Consider the following 22,059-nt stretch of genomic DNA (forward strand, 5'->3'; position numbering starts at 1 on the left):
CTCTAGCTTTTTACTTCTTTGCCTACTGAAGCTTTTATAATGATTTACATTAGTAATAGGCTTTCTCCAGTTCACTTAATTTAATCATTCTCAATTTATTCTTCCTTTGATGGAAAGTAACTAAGAGTGTAGAGTTCCCCCAAATCAGAGCTTTTACCTCTATACACACAGGTGCATGATTAGTATACACTTCTCAGCTGTGCAGCTTTTCCAGAAGTTCTATCTATAAGGCAAAAACCATAGATTATAGTCCTACTTTAAAGGCAGGAAAATGATCTTGTTTTGTAACATTAAAGAAAGTAATGACAGAGCAATGACAATAGCTAACACTTCTCAGACACTCACTATATGCCCCACACTGTGCCTATCTCTCTGGGTGGATTTCCTCACTTAATCCTCATTTCCAAACTATGGGGAAGGAATGAATACGATCCTTACACTAAATGGGCAAACTGAGACCCTACGTAAGGTAACTTACCATGGTCACATAATCAGGATGCTTTGGCGGCTCATTTGAATTCAGACACCTAGTCTGACCTTAGAAACTGTGTTTTAATCACCATTGATTGATCAGTGTAAGTCAAATTATGTTATTCTCCCATGTACAACTTTCCAAAAGTTTCCATTCAGACTTCAGCACTTTTTGGCCTCAGTCCTAAAAACCTCTTTTTCCAGGTATTCGTATATTTTACTCCCTCATTTCATTCAGTTCTCTGCTGAAATAGTAACTTCTTAAAGAAGTCTTCCTGACCATGCAATCCAGAATAACAGTCCCTGTCACTCTATCTCTTAGCCTGCATTTCTTTCTTTTTCTTTCTTTCTTTCTCTTTCTTTTTTTCTTTCCTTTTTAAGACTTATTTGTTTATTTGAGAGAGAGAGAGAGAGAGACTGAGCTCAGGAGCAGGGGGAGGGGTAGAGGGAGAATTTCAAGCAGACTCCCCACTGAGTGCAGGGGCAGTTAGGGGGGTTGTTGATCTCAGGACTCTGAGATCATGACCTTAGCTGAAATCAAGAGTCAGACACTTAACTGACTGAGCCACCCAGGAGCACCCTTTGTTTTTCTTCATAGGTCTTATCATTACTTGACAATATATATTATCTATTTGTTTTTGTTTTTTTTTTAAGATTTTATTTATTTATTTGACAGAGAGAGACACAGCTAGAGAGGGAGCACAAGCAGGGGGAGTGGGAGAGGGAGAAGCAGGCTTCCCGCCGAGCAGGGAGCCCGATGTGGGGCTCCATCCCAGGACTCTGAGATCATGACCTGAGCCGAAGGCAGACGCCCAATGACTGAGCCACCCAGGCGCCCCTATTATCTATTTGTTTAGTTAACATTCCCTCTACACACCATTAGGACCTTGAAGAAAAGTTTTTGTGTGCTTAAAACACTGTACAAACTCAAATATTTGTTGAATGGAGAAATGTATGAACAAATATTAACAAATAAATGAGTGGCAATATTAAGCACAGTGCCCGGCACAAAGAAAACACTTAATAAAGGTTGATTCACTTATTTTATAATTTAAAAAGCAGTAATAATAATTATTGTAATGAAAAGTGATTAAATAACATATATTAGAGTGTAAAGAATAAAACGCTATTTTCATACCCCCTGAAGGGACTTAAAAGTTGAGATAGAGCCAATAATAGAGATAATTTTTGTTAAAGAAGAAAAACACCTCATTATTTTTCTGGAGAAAGAAAGAATATTCTAAGTTGAATCTATTCTTTTCTAAATTATCAGTGATTAACAGTCACTTCCAAATTCACATTGTAGACTCTAGGCATAGACAAAAATTTAACATGTATATTACAATAACATTCTTCCTGAGAGTGAAATTTTAAAGTTTGAAATATATCGGCACTAGTTAAAGATATGTTCTATACTTTATTTTGAAGTATGTATACATCCAAGTCAGGCAGTTAAATGAGATAAAATGATATATGTTTTATTTCAAAGTATGTATATATCCAAGTCATATGATTAGATAAGATAGAATAATATAAACTAGAAGACAGAATGATTTATATGTATTTGTGATATGTTTTCTTCAAGAGAGAGCATAATTGTTCTTAACATTCCTATATTCTTGAAGAATCAGTTCAGTCAAGTTATAATAAACACAGGGAAGGCAATTCATTTAGTGAATTACTAAAAGTGACATTCACATGCTGCAGCTTATGACAGCCACACTGATTTTACTCCATACATTACTTTTTAAAGATCTTTTGCTAATCACGATGCCAGTTGGTTGCCCACCACTATTTTCAATAGCTATGCTAAAGCGAAATATAGATATTAATTTATCACAATTCTCTGTAGAGCCGATATAATACTAGTAAATTTCCTGAATCACAGAAATGTTATGTTCTATTTCCTCAATTCAGAAATACAGATGTATTATCTGGACAGAGATGACTAGACCATCTCTGACAACACTCCAAATTGTGAGAAAAAAAATCATATAATTAACTTCTAGACTCTGGAGATTCAGTGATAAACAATGCCAACAAAATCCTTTTCATTGTATAGTAAATTTGTAGTAGATAAAATGGATGTTGCTATCTGGTTGATACACCTACTTCTTTAATGGGATCAGAGGAATTCTCCAGTTGCCAGATTTCTGCTCTATTATCCTTGATTCTTCCATAACTGATGCTTCTAAAGATGGATTTTGAGAGTCATTTCCTGTAATTTTTAAATATATTTTTTACAATCCAAAACTAATTTAGAGTTCTTTTTTCTTACCTCTTTGATGATAATAGCTAAGGGATATAAAGCTTGGCTTTTGACAGCTAAATCTCCGTCCATATGAATAGAATGGTTAGTGTGTTAAAGTGGTTAAAATGTTAGAGAAATAAGCCAACATGCATAGAAAATGATTAACTAAAGCAGCCGAGAAACATAAACGTCCTGTGTCCAGTTAAACTTGAAATCCAGATGTACCTCTGCCTTTATAATGGTTTGATTATATGAGATAGTACTTCTTATTTATTTATTTTTAATTTTATTTATTTATCTATTTACTTATTTTAGTACTTTTAAAACCAGTATTCCTTGTCTTGCCTAGTTCTGAGTTATGTTTCTCTCACTTATAAACAAATAAGTTGTAACTAATATCATTAGATCTACTGTGTACCTACTCATATCCAAGTGTACAATTAACAGTTATGAGCATCATCAAGAAAGGAATTGAAAATGAAGAAAGAAAAACACATTTTTTTAAACACAGAAATCATGTGCAGTCTTGGTCAATATCATAAGGGAAGTTGAAACAGCTGCCAAAATAAATAGCAAAAAAACCATGAAGAAACTAGTATATAAAAACTAAGGAAGAGCATAAAACCTTTCAGGTAAGAAAATGGAAAGATTGAGATGGAGAATAATTGGCATTTTTAAATTTTTAAAGGGGAGTGTAGATTTTAACTAGTACAGTCAATGCATGGATGGTAAAAACTTCAACACACAGAAGACAATCTAGAACTGAATTCACTGTGCATTGTAACAAGCTGAGCATAGTGGATAAGGTATGTTGTCAAAAAAACACGTATGCATGGCTATTTAGGATATGGTGACAGAGGTTTGTGTAGCTGTGGTTGGGTACAACTGAAGCAATGAGAGGATAACAAATTAGGATTTAAGTTTCAGAGTAGCACAGATCTAGTATAAAGAATTGAATCTGTGTGGACTAACTAAAGTAATCTGGTAGGATTTGAGAAACAAAGATGAACTTCAATACTATATAACGGAGAGGTGGAAGGCAATGGATAGGTAAGTGTAGGATGAATCAACGTCTTAAGTGCTCCTAGCTCATAGCACTAGCATAGTGTACTTGGAGAATACCTGAGGAAGCAAATGATTAGCAAGGATTTATTGGGAGTAAGTAAAAATTAAATCCCTCTTCCTCCAGTCAGGTCATTCATTTCTCTCTTTTTTTCTTGTCTGGATTAGGTAGTCACTATTCACTATTCCCACTCCCTTCCTTATTTTGCTTTCTTCACCCTCCCCACCTTCCCCCAAAACTTCCTGCAAGCCACTCTACTAATTTTCTTATTCTGAGGTCACTCATGACTTTCTACCCGCTAAACCCAGTGATCTTTCACATATCATCCTCCTTGACTCTTCTGTTTGTCTATGGAGATGGGCAAAAGCACACCCTTTAAGGTAGACATCTGAGATTTGCAAAGTGCAAAGGGACCTCCTCCAAGGAAGTTATTAAGATTCTGCATGTCTGAAGTCTAACATTCATACCTTATATCTGCTTTGATTCTGTCAAGTATAAATCTAAACTGATCCACTGTTTGCATTTTAAGTTGTCCCTGAGGTACTCACTCACAGGCATTTTTTCAAGAACTGGTTCTATTTGAAGGGAAATATGGGTTAAGGAAAGCTGCACATAGGAGATGAAACTTCTCTTAACCCACCTTTCTCCTCAAATAGATCCACTAATCCCTTTCATGGCCACACCTCAGTCTCAGCTTTTACTGCTGTACTGTAATTATCTGTTTATTCTCTGTATTCTCCATCAGACTATAAGGAACTTGAGTGCATTGACCAAGTTTCATTCATCTTTAAATTCTTATTAATTAGCTACTTGCCACATGGTAGGTACACAGTGAATTTTGGCAAAACTGAGCAGAATTGTGCCATTACTCCTATAGCATTCTTACAACTGTCTATTATAATATGAATACACTGTATTATAATTTATTTTCTGTGAATTTATCAAGAGAAAGCTTCCCAATTTATTCATGTTTTTGTTTTTTATTGCCTACTACATACTATTTGAAATATTATTGCATGCCTGAATTAAATAAATGAATGGGTGAATGAATTAGTGACTAATGAATATGATGAAGTCAAAATGATTATTGAAGTTTGAGGCATGAAAATTAAGAGAATGGCTGGGAATTGGCAGGAAATGTATATCTTGTTGGAAAATATTCAGTTTGAGATGCAAGGAAAATCCAAATGGACAGAATCTGTAGCTCAGAATCATTTGTACTCTATCCCCTGTGGTTCAGTTGCATCATGAAATAGTTTGTTTCTGTAACTCTACTTATATTATTCATCCACCTAGAATAATCCTAATTTTTCATTTCTTTTTTTTTTTTCTTTTTCTTCTCAAAGTCTTATTTGTTCTTAAAGATCCTATCTAGATCCCAAATCCTTTCAAATCCATTCCTGGTTCTGCCCAGTTGCATGCTTTTTTCCCTCATATGGACTATTCATATTTCAGATATGTCTTAATAGAAGCATTTAATACAACCTATCCTATATTATGTTTACATGTGCTATCATCTGCAGTAAATATCGAGGCTTTGAAAAGCAGAGATGAGGTTTCAATTTTATTTACAATTCCTAGATAGTTTTGCACAAAGATATACCATGTATGTACATATATATACCTTGCAGTATATTATCTTCATAGTGGTTAAATATATAAGACTGGAGATTATGTAAGAGCTCAGCAATGTAGACACATTAAACACTGTATATGTATATTAGATATAGTAGAATAATAGCTGTAGTAGATAAATATGTGTGGGAGCATTCAGCTTTGGGTGGTGATCTGTATATCGCACCAAAATTAGTAACTCTGTTGGAGGGATCAAAACTTGTGTCACGGGTAATATAATTCTTAGATTATACCCATTCCTAAGGCATAGAGTTAAACATTTCTTTTTCTTTAGCTCAGGACTTAAATTCTGTATGTATCTGTGCTACTGACCAGGATCTCTGAGAAATACAAGTTTTGAAAATGTCAAACATTCATAGAGTTTACATAAATTACATTCTAGATTTTTTGTTGTTGTTGTTCCCAAATGGTTTATCAAGCTTGGGAGAAAATATTATACATAATTGCTACACCTTAGATTGCAATATACTATACCAAACTAATCATAGATATTTATAGCCTGCATAAACTCTGTTTGCCCATCCATGGCAAGCATTTAATAAAGCTAGTTCATCTGGAAAGGAAGTTAAATTAAATAATCCAAAATGAATGTGATGCATATTCACAAAAATGTGGTGTTTGGATTGAGCTAACAAAAAGGAAGTCAGGCCCCAGCAAAGACAGACAAGCTAGAATCCAGTCTTTCTCTATATGTGAGATATTAGGTCTTCACTCTTTGTCCATTCTTTTATGTCCATGCTTTTTAGACATCGTGCCTTGGCCCATTTTATTAAATCCTCTAAAATCCAATACATCTCTATTATATACTGCATGGACACAATGAAAAATTATCTTCCAGCAGCTATATAGAAATTTAAAAACTATAAGAATATTCAAATGAAATTTTCAAGGTAGGTTTTACTTTCTTAACATGAGAAGAAAATTAATTTAAGTGTAACTGTGCTGAGGGAAAGATGGTAAAATAAATTCTGGTATTTTCATTCTTAACATACTATTAAATTTCCAAAGACTTGAGGATAGTAATTGTCTATAAAAAAGGAAAATCCCAGGGCATTTAATTGAAGATCATTTTCCACCACTGTGCAAACTAAAGAAAAACTTAACAGTGGCATGTAGCAATGGTAGGCAAAGTTATTCTGGTTCACGAACAGGCTATCAGGCTATGATACAGGTCTACAAGCTTTTAGCTACAATTCTAAAATCCAAGTAGTCATAAATTAAAAAAAAAAATTGGTGAATCATTTGTTGTCAAACGTCTCTTGACTTTACCTGATAGAAAGGGATGCAAAGTCTTTTTAAAATTTTTTGTGTGAGGGGCACCTGGGTGGCTCAGTTGGTTGGGCGACTGCCTTCGGCTCAGGTCATGATCCTGGAGACCTGGGATCGAGTCCCGCATCAGGCTCCCTGCTTGGCGGGGAGTCTGCTTCTCCCTCTGACCCTCCCCACTCTCATGTGCTCTCTCTCATTCTCTCTCTCTCAAATAAATAAATAAAATCTTTAAAAAAAAATTTGTGTGTGTGAATAGCCAAACATTTTGCCAGCATATTAATGTGGTGTTATATTGTATAGGATGCTCTCTTTTTAAAATCAAGAACATTTTGAATTCTGAAACACATCTAGCCCCAAGGATTCCAGATAAGGGATTTTGGATGTGATGAAATCATTTTCCCTCTTACACCTGCAACATTATCTCCCTCCTCACTCCAAACCACATACGGGAACTCAAATTTCTATTTGCATTTTATGGTTTGAGATTTTTGTTTAGAGACAGGGTTTTGAGAAGGGAAGTAGAGATATTGAGAGTATATTTTTGCCACTTTCCCTACCGTAGTCAAACAGGATTTGAACTTGTATATTGAGAAGGATACGAACCAGAGGTTGAAAAAAATCTTTTTTTTTTTTTTCTGAGTTACTGAGAATTTGGGCCAAAGCAGATTTCTTTCATGTCCCTGTAACAAAGTGTGGTATAGATCTAAGGAACAGTCAAGTATTCTTATCACTTTCCCATTCTGGCTGGCACTGTGAAAGCTGCTGTGTTGGAAACATAAGGAAACAAGATTCTTTTTTTTTTTTTTTTAATGTTTTATTTATTTATTCATGAGAGAGAGGCAGAGGCAGAGGCAGAGGGAGAAGCAGGCTCCCTTCCTAGCAGGGAGCCCGATGCGGAACTCGATCCCAGGACCCTGGGATCATGACCTGAGCCGAAGGCAGACGCTTAACCATCTGAGCCACCCAGGCGCCCGGGAAACAAGATTCTTGACGTAGCCACTGGTGCTTACTTCGTAAGACCCATGAGCAATGGCAGCAGTTGATTTGGAAGTGATTTGCCTTCAAATGACTTGGAAGGCATTGAAAGTCAATAAATGAATTCTAGAGCTGGCAAAGAATATTCTAGACATAACTTGGTGACTGTAACTGTGACACTAATTTATGAGTCACCTAGAGGCATGTCTTTGGGGAATCCAAGTAATAAGTGAGGGACATTTTTAGAGAGCTAAGTTCTTGAAAATGTATGAAACTCAGCACTGTTCTAATAGGGACATAAATGTAAAAGTGAAACAGATAGGGCCAGGTGGCATTTTGGTTTGGTAGGTTGGGTTTTGTCTGTTTATAATTACCATCAATAAGAAAATACTAAGACTATGATATGAGCAGTGCTAAGGCCAATGCTCCTCAAAATACCACAAAACTCTCATTATCCTTGTTAGTATATTCTATTTTCTAGTTAAATTTTCCAAACCTCAAAATTAATTATTTGATTGTAAAAGTTGGTGTCTTTGCCTCTAAAGAATCACTGTGCTTGCTTCCAAGTCCATTGGATATAACTCAGGAATGTCTTCTTAATTTGCCTAATATGTCTACATTCATTCCCATTGCTATATTTCAGACATTTATTAGCTCACACCTAATCTATGAGGATAGCCTTCTAAATGATGTCTTTGCTTCTACTCTTTGATCCCTCCAATTCCTATCTCTGATGTCAAAGTTTTGTCATTAAACCCAAAGTTTAATAAGCTAACTCCATTTCTCAAACTCTCTTAATGGTTCTCATTGTGAGACGAAATATCCCAAATTCTCATCCTAGGCAGTATGGTCCTTCATAATTGGAATCCAATATATATTCCCAACTTTATTCTTAATCTGACCTTTCATTCTATTACCCTCAACAGATCACTCACCAATCAAGATTACCTTAGACTTCCTATCTATTCTCCACTGCCCACTAGTGTCCCCCTGGAATGCATGTCTTATTTCCTAGCCTCCTAGTGGAACAAGTTCAGACCTTAGTATGGTACCAACCAGTTATGTGCATTTATTTTCTCTTTTAAAGGTGTGCCAATATCAAAGGAAACCATCTTAACAGAGACTTCTTAAAACAAAAGTCCTTTGTACTCCTAAGCAAGAGGGAAATCATTGTGTAGGTATACTATAGACATCCGTAGAGATGGGTCTCAGTTTCCCTATTAATCAAAACTTGTTCCACCATTTTTCTTGCCAATTGCTGAATAAACTTTGATGGGTTTGGCATCTGACTATTGGAATGATGTAAAAAATGGGCATTCAGAGCCTAGGGTTCTGATGGTGAAATGATATATGAGTGTGATTCTGGTGACTACAACACTTTCTTTTTGGTCAAATTTGTAATTTCTGCAGAACTGGAAGAGCATTAGTTACAGTGTTACTTGACCACTTATAAATTGTGCAGTTTAAACAAGTGAATCTCTTCAATTGCTAGCAAGTAAGGAGAGGGTGGAAAAGTCATTTATTAAATGTACTTCAGGTAACAGTGAAGGTCTGGAATTGAATGTTCTCTTGAAAATATTGATTGTTGACCGATGAGGGCATTGGAAGCATGGGGTTAGGGGTATTAAAAATGTTTTTGTGTTTCTTTGTTTTTGTTGTTGTTATTTTATAAGGAGAAATATATCCCAGATATTTAGCTTCTAGAAGACATATCCACCACTATGTCTTTGATGTGAAACTCAGAGCCATTTCCCAGTTACAAAGACAGTATGTCCATGCCATTGAAGACATTTAGAGGCACTTAGAATGGCAGATACCAAACTTTTCTGTTTGTGTGTGTGTGTGTGTGTGTGTGTGTGTAGGATTTCTGTGTAAATATTATGTTTTTGAGATACATTTCATGAATAATTTTCAATAATCTTCCCCCATTTATCTAATTTCTGTTAAGGCTGCAAATCACAGTATGTTCTGTGGCCTCTCTCCACCAGTCATATGATGCCTTCCCTATTTCCCTGGCATCTGTACATAGCTCATTATGGTGTGTGTATGGTGGTGAGCAGGATCATTTTATTCATCTCCCAGTTTGCTTTAGAGTTTATAAAGATTTAAAAATGATAGACTGTCCTGTCTGAAGTGAACACTGTAATATGCATATCTGTTTTTGATCTTAAAAAATCATAGCCAAGTTTGTACATATGATCCTGTCAACTTTTACATATAGAGCATAATGCACTAATAACTATGTAGTGGTGAAAATAGTCTTGGACGACATGAAAACTCAGGCCTCTCCTCTTTTGAAAGTCAAGAAAAGTTACGTTCATTAGTTCTTTGGGATAAACATCTAAAACAGGATGACTTTGCCTAATATAGCACAGAGCAGTGTATTTTTACTATCAAGATATGTAAAAGTATATTAATGATCAGATAAATTTATTGAACTGCAGGCTGTGCATTGATAGTTTTAAAATTAGGGCTTTTCTTCTTAAGTAGAATATACTCTCACAGTGAGTGAAGGCAAAGAGTAAAGAAGAGATAAAAAACATGGAAACTCCGTGTTTGACAAAGTAACTTCCCGAAAAAAACAAAAAAATCAAATACTGCATGCTTATTATATAACAGCTACATCCACTTGTTCTGTTCTGTCAGTTCCTTTATAAGGTAGAGGCAAGAGAAACTTTGAGAAAGAATTTGAAGAGGAAAATGCACATGTAGCAGAATAGTCTAACTGGAAAGACTGGGCTCTTTTATACTTATCTCTTATCTGGCATGGAAATGAAGCTAGTGTTGTATTGCTCTTCTTCCAAGCCCCAGAGGACTCAGAGAGTTGGCTTTTACTTGGTGTGACTTCTCAGAGCTCCTTGTGGCCGGTGGATTCTCCAGGGGGACTTATTGATACTTGTTACAATAAATTAATCAGAACAGGGGCTCTTCATTAAAGGAAATTGTGAGTGAAGAGTCCGAAGTCCACAATTCTGTAAGTCAAACAGAATTAGAAACAAAATATTCTTACCTGCATTTCTCCCTATAGGAAGCTTTGGAAAGGAAAGTTACCGTGTATTACTTTTCAAAGGTGAAAGAAGAGTTCACTTGTTCAGAATCCCAACAAGCCATATTTCCTTCATGTAAGGGTTATGAAGAACAACTATAAAATTGCATGACTCCAAGTGGGAATAGGTATTTTTTTGTGAAAAGGGCAAATACTCCTTTAACAAATACTTTCATTGGCAAATTGTTAATGGGGCTATCATGAAGGGCTTATATGATGATCCAGGAGATAATTGAGAAATTTGGGATACTTGTTCTTCTCTACCAAATCTGGCTTATGTTATTTCTGAGCCAAGCTGTTGACCTTTTCTTACTTCTTCTGTTAAGCTGTGGCACCAAAAGGATTATGTATCCAAACAATTTTAGAGAAGCTTTTCACCATGAGAAAAGTAGGGGGCTTAAATTTATTGAATACTGCTGCATAAACCTATTTAATTGGAACACGTTAATTAGATCTAATTGCAAAGTTGTTTTAATTGGAAAATCAAGCATTGCACTGATATTGGTGTGCATGATTAAACAAAGTAACTGAGGTCACCAGTAGATTGTGTAAGATTCATGCCTGTGATTGATTAAGTATGAAAGTTAATCAATTTAATTTATGTGATTGATGTTAATTCTTTCCTTTTGAAATTGCCTGTTCGTATCTTATTTTATACCATGTGTGGAATGTCAACTAAACTACAGTAGCTCTTCAATTTGTTTATTTTGGTATAATGATGTGTTTATTTCTGATCTAAGTAATTTTAACATGGTTTTTGTGTCACTAATTAAGATTTTCAAGTTACTGGAAATAAAATTAGATTTTCTATTAAGAAAATTTAATTTTCCTGGGGAAATAATTCAAGCAACATGGGAAACTTAACCTATTAGTTCCATTAGTGGAGTTGATAGTTTATTGCCTTAAAACATATGCCACGCAGCTCAGGAACAAAGGTGTCCCTTTTTTTAATCATCTCAGTGTCAATGTGCTTTATGCTTCCTGATCACAATGATGATAATCGTAATAATGATGAGAAGATGAAGAGCATTTATATAGTACTTATTATGTACTACTTATTATATAATACTTATTATGTGCCAGGCATTGTTTTAATTTCATTAAATATAATAACCCATTCAATAACTTATATTATGTAAATGCATTTGCTTCTGTGAATTTTCTTTTATTAAAGTCACAGTGGTAGTATCTTCTTATGTATTGGTTGCTGTCTTTTGCACAATGGCAAACATACATAGTTAAGTCATAACAAGATAAAATTATTTGCTTAGCTTATATATTTAGTAGATACTTGATACATTTTCATATTTAACATTATAAAAGTTGAGTCTATTCATATGATTGGATCTTTACCTTGTATCAGTCAGGATTCTCCAGAGAAACAGAACCAATAGGAAATACTTACATCTTTATCTTATCTATATCTACCTATCTACATACCTACCTACCTACCTATAGAGAGAATTCCGTTAAGGATTTCTTTTAAGGACTTGGCTTCTGTGATTTGGGACGGGGAATGGGTTGCAAGTCTGAAAATGTAGGGCAGGTTGGCAGGCTAGACACTCAGGCAGGAGATGATGCTGCAGCTCTGAGACTGATATCTGTGGAGAGGGCCACCGGGTTGGAAACTGACACAGGAGTTGATATTGCAGTCTTGGAGAATTTCTTCTTCTTCAGGAAACCTCAAATATTATTCTTAAGGCCCTCAACTGATTGGATGACATCCACCGACAATATTGAGGATAATCTCCTCTGCTTAAAGATAACTGATTATAGCTATTGACCACATCTAAAAAATGCTTTTACACAAAGACCTAGATAAGTGTTTAAGTAACTGGGTACAATATGCTAGCTCTGTTGATATATAAAATTCACCCTCACATAACTTGAATTTATATTAATTGTTTATAAAGATGAGTAGGAGTCATGAGAATGAATATATACCTAACTACAGCAAAACATCAATATAGTATTATTCTGCAGTTAGATAATAGTACTAATAACTTGGCAATAGTTTGCAATGTTAAAGTTGTAACAGACTTTTTAGAAATCATTTCTGCCTTTCCTTTCAATTTTCCAGACTCCCTTGTAGCCTGGGGGCATGGAACTCAGTTTTTACGCAAAAGACATAACTACAGGTCTCCTGAGGAAGGATGTTGTCATGAGGAAACTTTATTTTTTTTTCTAAGTAAAATATAAAATAAAAATAAAATACAAATACTGCCTCACAGATTTTCTTCTTCCCTTTCTTCTTGCCCAAGGTATAGAAATTAAGCCTAGAAGAGTGGTAAGCACAGGCAACCATAAGGACAAAGCCAACTGCCAAAGATGGCAGAGCTGTGAGAGAGGAAGAACTAGCTTCCCCAAAGGATAGGGCTGAGTTGTTACTCTTGGCTACTACTCCCTGTCACTGGGCTTGTTGTGTAGGAAAAACAATACACCTCTGTTTTAAAGCTGCTACAAAATGTGGTTCCTTGGGTCTATTTGTTTTGCTTTTGTTTTTGTTAGTATCAGGACACAATCCTAACTAAAGTTTTGTTGGTTTTTGTTTTGTTTTTACTATTTTTATTAGAAAAGGGAGAATTTATTTATATTTGTTGGATATGCAAAGCAAATTGTGATAAAGAATTACATTGTCATCTTTCACAATTAATGTCATTTTATCAGGAGAGATAATTCTAAAAGAATATTAAAGAGTTCCAAACTTTCCAAAGCAAAATCAAGGGCTCTTCCAAGAATATGCAGTGTTGACTAGGATGGACTATGAAATCATCTACATACTGGTTTTTGCTGAGCTGTATTACTATCCCTATTCCTTAGTAACTGATATTATTTAAAGTTAATTTCTAATGTAAAGGAAAATAGGACATACATGTCTATGGATTTTTGGAGGGGGACACTCAGTTAATTGAAGAAGGGGAAAAAAAGAGATTCAAAGGTAAGAGTGAGAGTAGGATACCTGAAAATTAATGCTATACTTTTTTTCAACTGTTTATGAGTTAGCACCTCTCCTCCCCAGGAATGAAAGGGAATCATGGTGGTATCAAAAACATAATCTTACCTTTGCCTTGTTCTCATATAATGTTTATTATCCGGTATACATTCATAAAGAAATATATACTGGGTCACTGAATGAATGAAAAGCAAACTTGTTAAACGTCAAGGTACCAGAGATACTCATGTCAGAAGTGCTTATAGAAGAACAAACAAAAAATAACAAGAACTTAGCCTAAAAAGGAAGTTTCAAGAAGATACATGAATTCTATGAAATTTTGAAGTGTATAAACAAAGAGAATGCCATTTTACATAATAAAATCAAGACTACAGGAGTAAGGATCACTTCTTGCAATTTTAAGTTAAAAAAATGTATACAGGGTATCTCTTGTAGTTTTAAGATTTTAAGTTATACACACATGTATGTATGTTTATGTGTGTATATATTATATATGTGGTGTAAAATAAGGAATAAAGAAGAAGTTTTTATTCCAAGGGTTTTCACAATCTTGAAGCTTAAATACAGGCAGATCTTGGCATTTCCGTGTGTTATTTTCCATGTGTTTGCAATAATTTCCTTAATTGTTCAGAAGACCATGACCTCAGTGTCAGGCACTTGACACATAAACAGCCAACACTGTGTGTAACGGAGAAGTTGCTTACAAACATAAGATCAACACTTATAAATTTGGTGCTTTTACAAAGATTCCCTATTTCTTAGTTCTCTTGAATGATAGGGAAAATGTGGGAACACTGAAGCTGCATTCTAAAATGCCATTGATAGGCTGGAGCTGACAAATGGGTATCCTCTTAGATCAGGCATGAAATTAGAATTCACTTCAGGTCCCAATGATAACTGAGATATTTACTCAGTTATCATTAATCAAGGAACCTGAAAAGAGAAATACAGAAATATATCTTTGTAACTACTACTATCTAAAAGGAAAACAAAATACAGACTAAAAGGCTTGAATGGTGTAAGAAAATGCAATAAAACATATTCCACTAAGGGAATAAAGAATATTATAACATGTTCAATAGAAAATTGACAGCATAATCTAGAATTATACTGCTCAGTATGGTAATCACTAGATATATGCAGCTATTGAGCTCTTCCAATGTGGCTAGTCCAAATCAAATATAGGGTGTAAGTTAAAAGATATACTGAGTTTTGAAGACTTATTGAAAAATAATTTAATAACTTTTTTATACATTTAAATGAAATATTTTTCGATCCCTTTAGTTGTATAAATTATATTGAAGTTAATTGCTACCCAGAAGCTATATAAGTGTCTGCTCCCCAAGCCCACATTATTAGTACTAGTAAGTTAGCATCTTATTTGCATGTATTTTATTTCTTTTTCTTGCCTAATTAATCTCATTAGAACCTCTAGTTCAGGTTGAATGTTGTGTAGAAGTGATGAAGTGGCTACCCATCCTTATTCCTGATCTGATTGGAAAAAAAAAAAAAATCAGTCTTTAAGCACTAAGTATGATGTCAGGTGTAGGTTTTTGGTAGATGACCTTTATCAGATATAGAAAGTTCCTTTGTATTCCTGGTTTGCTGAGAATTTTTACCAGGAATGGACAATGGATTTTCTCAAAGAAAGAAATTCTTTCTTGTTTATTGGAGCAATCATATTTTTTATCAGTTTGTTAATATGGTGAATTATATTATATTTTGCATGTTAAACCAGCCTTGCATTCCTGGGATAAATCCCATTTAGTCATGATGTATTCCTGTTTATATATTGCTAGTATATATATTCCTGTTTATATATTCCTGTATATATATTACTAAAATTATGTTTAAAATTCCCGCATCTATGTTCAAGAGGAATATTTAGTTTGTAGTTTACTTTCCTTGTATAGTATTTATCAGGTTTTGTATCAAGGTAATTCTAGTTTTATAGAATGAGTTCAGAGGTATTCCCTTTCCTACAATATTCCAGAAGAGTTTTTATATGGAAATCCGCCCTCCCCAAACCCCTTAATTTTTTCATGGAAATCACCTGTGAAGACACTGGGACATAGCTATTATCTTTGTGGAAAGGTTATTAACTACAACTTGAATTTCTTTAATATGGAAATCCGCCCTCCCCAAACCCCTTAATTTTTTTCATGGAAATCACCTGTGAAGACACTGGGACATAGCTATTATCTTTGTGGAAAGGTTATTAACTACAACTTGAATTTCTTTAATAGATGTAGGGTATTCAGATTACTGTATTTCTTCTTTAGTGAACATTGGTAGTTTATATCTTTCAAGGACTTTTTCCTTTTCATCTAAGCATGGATTTTATTGGCAAAAAGGTTTTCATAAAGGTTGATATTTCTTGTTTTTAATTTCTGTAAAGTTTCTGTAGTAATGCCACTTCTCTCATTCTTGATATTGATAATTTGTGTCATCTCCTTTTTTTCCTGATTGGTTTTGGAAAAGGGTGGCCAATTGCATTAATCTCAAATAACCAGTCTTGGGTTTCTTTGGTTTTTAAATATAAATATTCTGTTTTGTATAATTAATCCCCACTTTGCCTTTATTACAATCTTACTTCTCAGTTGTATTTCATTTTCTCTTATTTTTCTAGTTTCTTTTTCTTTTTTTTTAAATTTTTTTTTTAGATTTTATTTATTTATTTGAGAGAGAGAGACAGAGATAATGAGAGGGAACACAAGCAGGGGGAGTGGGAGAGGGAGAAGCAGGCTTCCTGCAGAGCAAGGAGCCCAATGCAGGGCTGGATCCCAGGACACTGGGACCAGGACCCGAGCCGAATACAGACACTTAACTGACTGAGCCACCCAGGCACCCTAGTTTCTTTTTCTTAAAAGATTTTATTTATCTATTTATTGAGAGGGAGAGAAAGAGAGAGAGAGAGAGAACTTGTGTGAGTGGAGGGAGGGGCATAGAGAGAAGGGAGAGAGAATCCCAAGCAGACTCTGCTCTGAGTGCAGAGAGACTGACAAGGGGCTCCATCTCACGAGCCTGAGCCAAAATCAAGAGTCGGATGTTTAACCAACTGAGCCACCCAGGCGCCCCTTATTTTTCTAGTTTCTTACATTGGATGCTGTAGTCATTGATTTGACACTTTCTTCTATTCTAACATAGGTATTTAATGCTGCAAAATTTCCCTTAAGTATTGTTTTGTCAACACCTACCATATTTAGTAAGTTATATTTTCATTTCCATTCAGCACAGAATACTATTTTTTCTTTTGAATTATTTTTTGACTCATGGGTTATTTAAATATATGTTGTCTGGTTTCCAAATCTAAGTTTTTTTCCAGAGATTTTTCAGTGTTTAATTTCTAATTTAATGCCATTGTGGTCATAGAACAAACTTTGTATGCCTTAAGGCCTTTTAAATTTAATGAGACTTGTCTTTTAAATTTAATGAGACGTAATGGGACCCAAATATGAATATCTTGTTAAATGTTTGATGTGTACTTCTGAAGTATGGATGTTCTGTTGTTTTTGGATAGAGTGTTTTATAATATAAAGAGTTGCTGATTGGTTGTTTAAATTTTCTGTAACTTTACTGATTTTTCTGTCTACCTATTGTTTCAGTTATTGAGATGGGATATTGAAATCTTTCATTCTTTTTTTTTTAAGATTTTATTTATTTATTTGAGAGAGAGAGCACAGCAGGGAGGATGGGTGGAGGGAGAGGGAGAGGGACAAGCAGACGCCCTGCTAAGCGGGGAACCCGACTTGGAGCTTGATCGCAGGACCCTGAGATCGTGACCTTAGCTGAAGTCAGATACTTAATTGACTGAGCCACCCAGGTGCCCCTGAAATCTTTCATTCTTACTAGAAACTTATCCTTGAAGTTTTTATCAATTTCTGTTCCACGTATTTTGAAGCTTTGTTATTAGTGCCATAGCACTAAGGATTTTTACATTCTCCTGATTAATCAATCACTTTATCATTTTTAGAAAGAACTTCTTTGTATCCCTGGTGTTATTCCTTGATCTAAAATTGTCTTTCTCTGATACTACTTTAGCAACTCTAGCTTCTTTTGGATTATTATTAGCAGGGCATATCATTTTCTGTTTTTTTTGTTTTTTGTTTTTTTTTTGTTTTTTTACTATGTATCTATTAGTGATTTTATATTTAGGTAGCACCTAGGTAGATTTTGCTTTTTTATTCAATCTGATAATCTCTGCATTTTAGTTGGGAGGATTTAGACTATTTATTTTAATGCAATTATTTCAGTAATTCTTATGGTTCTATTCCCTGCCCTTTTCTTAGTTACTTCACTGTCACTCTTTTGTTATTTTAGTGCAGTAAGTGTATCTTAAACATAGGGAAAAGTCAAGAGTACCTAGCTTTTAGCAATTTGATTCAACATTTTACTGAAGGTTCCTAGCCAGACAGTAAAGTATGAAATGAATAAATTGTGAAAAGATTATAAAGGAAGAAAGAAAACTAGAATTATCTTCAGATACTTATTTAGAATACTCAAAAGAATCAATACATAAATTATTTAATTGGGGTTGCTAGATTTAACACCATTATTAAGGGATTGGTTTTACTCACTAACAATCAGTTCTTGGAAAATCATTCTTTTACATTGTGTATTTATGTTGAGCATTTAACCATTTGTGGAGGGACAGCTAAAATTGATGGTTGTTTTTTTCTGATAGTTTCTCTACCTTGTTCGGTTTATGGCTTTGTCTGTAAAGTTTATGTCCCCTAAATTGCATGACTATGATAACTTACTCTTGCATTCACTTGGTTTGGTAAACACTTTAAGGCAAAATATCTTGCTTACTTTCTATGTTCCTGTCTTCACTCAGTCATTTATATTCTTGCCAATGAATCTTGTCATGGAGGAGAACTTATCCAGTAATTTTAGTTGTTTTTAATGAGACAGTTTGTCCATTTCCCATCTGCCATATTGCCAAAAAAGCTTAACCTATATAATTTTCACAGCTGTATAATTCACAATGTATAATTCTTACAATGCTATAATGAGGATGATAAAAATTTCAGTAGTTCCATCTCAAATACTAAAATTAAAATGAGTAAGACAAACAATTTACTGTCTGTCTCATAGTTTCTATAGGACAGAAGATAAATTAGAACTTTTTTTGTCTCTTTATCTAGTGCTCTTAAGAGCATTTAAATGTGATGCCCTGAATTAAACACAAAAGTTATCTGAGTATACAATACAAAGAGGCTATTCTTTACTATATTTCTGTATATTTATATACATCTAACTTAAGCTTTCATTAGATTTTTTTCATTAGGTCCATTTTAACCTAATTATTCAACAAAAATCTCTTGAGTACGTACCATGGGTTTGCCTCTGAGAAGTAGACAAATTATTAAGACACAGACTTTTTCTCTATAGATTATGACTTTCAGGTTATAAATGATGAAAAATTTGACTTACTCTGACTTAAAAATAAAGATAATTAATTGATTTACACAGCTGAAAAGTGAAAAAAATCAAAATTATTTCAGACAGGCTTTGAGTCAGCAGCTCAATAAAGTAAGCTGAGATCTGACTTCTTTCTGCTTTGACTACAGTGGTGTTGGCTTCCCCACCAACCCCCACATACTGTTACACTGGCCCTGCTTCTCTAGGCTTTTCCTCTTATGGTAGAGTCCAGGTTTTATATTCTCATTTTACATCTTCCATGAAATAAAAATCAGTCTTTTCTGATAAGAAAAAGTTTAAAAGAGAAAGTGAAAAGTTTTCCCTTATAGAAAAACTCAACAAATATATGCTCACATCACATCACATGAGCCTACTTAGGATATGAGTCTATCTCTGAACCTAATTACTTTTGAGATAACAGGACATGCTGATTGGCATGGGCCTGGAACTGAGGGTGATTTCAACTGTATTTAAGCCATATGACTGATAACAGTGGTTGAGAGAGAAGGGGTTTTACCAAGATAATTCAGAGACTATTAAGAATAAGGAAGGTAGGGCTCCTAGGTGGCTCAGTCAGTTAAGTGTCCAATCTTGATTTTGGCTCAGGTCATGATCTCAGGGTTGTGGGATTGAGCCCTGCCTAGGGCTCTGTGCTCAGCGTGGAACCTGCTTAGGATTCTCTCTCCCTCTACTTTACTGCCCTCCACCCTGTCCCCTACATACTCTCTCTCTCAAAAAAATAAATAAATAAATAAAAAATAAGGAAGATCCATTTTCAGTGACATGGATGGGGCTAGAGAGTATCATGCTAATCAAAATAAGTCAGTCAGAGAAAAACAATACTATACGATTTCACTCATACATGGAACTTAAGAAACAAAAGAAAAAATCATAGGAAGAGAAAAGAGGCAAAATAAGAAACAGACTCTTAACCATAGAGAACAAACTGATGGTTACCAGAGGGGAGGGGGATGGTGGGAATGGGTTAAGCAGGTGATGAGGATTAAGGAGTGTACCTGTGATAAGGTGTTGTATGGAAGTGTTGAATCCAATATAGTGATTCACTATATTGTGAATATTATATTCACTACATTCACTATATTCACTACAATAGTAGACTATATTGTACACCTGAAACTAATATTATACTGTATGTGAACTAACTGGAATTTAAATTTAAAAAAAAAGAAGAAAGAAAGTGAATGGCGGCTGGTGATGGGAGTGGGGAATGGAGAGGATAATTACTTCTGTGCTCCATAACATCTTTTAGAAATTTTTTGAATTGGGAACTTTAAATCATCACTAAAAATTATTGAGTCATTGAGTGTAGTCAAGAAAAATTGTCAAATCTTAAAACGGCAGACTAATATTAGGCTAGACTTCTCTTTATCATGATATTTGACTGCTTTTTAAATATAATCGTATGATTTAGATATATTCCTATAAATTTTATTCTACTGGTTTTTCACTGCCATTCCTCCTTGTTGAGTCTTTTCAGAATCTTGATTCTGTCAACTGTCATATAAACTTACCCTTCTAGACTGAGGTCACCTGAAAATGTGATAAGCATACCTCCTTTATCTCTAGCTACCACATAGATAAAAATGTTTCATAGGATAAGGCCAAATAAACTGGTAGAGCTTTTTTGCCTTTTTTTTTTATATTCATGGCAAAAACTTGAATAAGTAACCACTAGTACATGATAAAATTAGGGTAAAATATTCAGTTGTTCTACTAGTATCCATGTCAGTAGTAAGCATTCACAATCACATACAATTATAGTCAGGGTTAGGTAAGGATAAGAAATTAAAGAAAGGTCAGGTTTATCTGTTGTACAGAGTTCGTGGTTTAAAAAAAGAGACAGAGAACAATGATTTTACATTTTGATGCATCCATTTCAACTATGTCAAAACAGACAAAAGAGTTCAGTCTTACTGTGTTAGAATGTCTACATATGTGGTATGCATCTGTAGGAGTGCTGACAATACTGACTCCATCTTTGGCCCGTCATCTTGTTCATGTTTGCTCAATGACCTTTCTTGGAGCTATGTGTCCCAGGCTCTTGGAGATTAACATACATACCTTAGAAATGCCTGCTGAGCCTGGGATGGGAGGAGGCTTGTTTTGGCCTCCCATGAGTCTGTTAGAAATACAGGTACCACAAAATCTAACTAAAGTTTAGCTATCAATTAAATGCGTGCAAGCCTTTTGAGGTGCATGTATTTGATCTTACTAGGATGCCCTTCTTCACGTCCCTTTGCTCTATAAAACCTGTGGACTAAAGTATGGATTTGGTGGAGAATAATTTGCAGCTGCTGTGGATCATTCTCTGCCCGATCCCCCCATCAGTAATTTACCCTGAATAAAACTTCATGTAAACTGTATGCAGTGACCTCCTTCATTTTCTGGTCTCAAAGTGCCTTCTCAGTTTAGGGGATACTTTTGGTCTCTCCCCCCACCTTCTAACAGCATCTATTGGTTCTTGTTCTGTAAAATTACCTACTAGCCATTTATTAATAATCCACTCTACCTTCCCAATTGGTCTGGCGCTTTCATAGTGTAGTTTCCAAGTTCCAATTCACTTATTTGATCTTTCATGTGACCTTTTTTTGCCTTGCCTCTTGTCATTTCTGCCTGCTTCATCTGTCAGTATGCTTTGTGAACCCATGTTTGGTGGGACATGCTGTGTGAATTATGTAATTTATTTATTGATGATGCATTTCTCTATATAAAGGAAAGCTAGTAACTCAGGAAAAATGTAAATAGAACTGGGACAGCAAGCCCTGTAAGTAAAGGCTCACAGACTTTTAAGGGAAATCCTTTTTCTTTCCACCCAAAGCCAAGGTCAAGGCAGGAAATTTTCCTTAGTGCCTCTCTTGGCTAACACTGTTTTATTGTTTTCACTGTTATTTTCGTTTTGTTTGTCTTGTTGAAGGCCACAGGACATCTCCACCTACACTAAGGTCCCTGTC

The sequence above is a fragment of the Leptonychotes weddellii genome, chromosome 7 (genome assembly GCF_054177405.1).
Source record: "Leptonychotes weddellii isolate Sample4059 chromosome 7, ASM5417740v2, whole genome shotgun sequence".
Taxonomy (NCBI): Eukaryota; Metazoa; Chordata; class Mammalia; order Carnivora; family Phocidae; genus Leptonychotes; species Leptonychotes weddellii.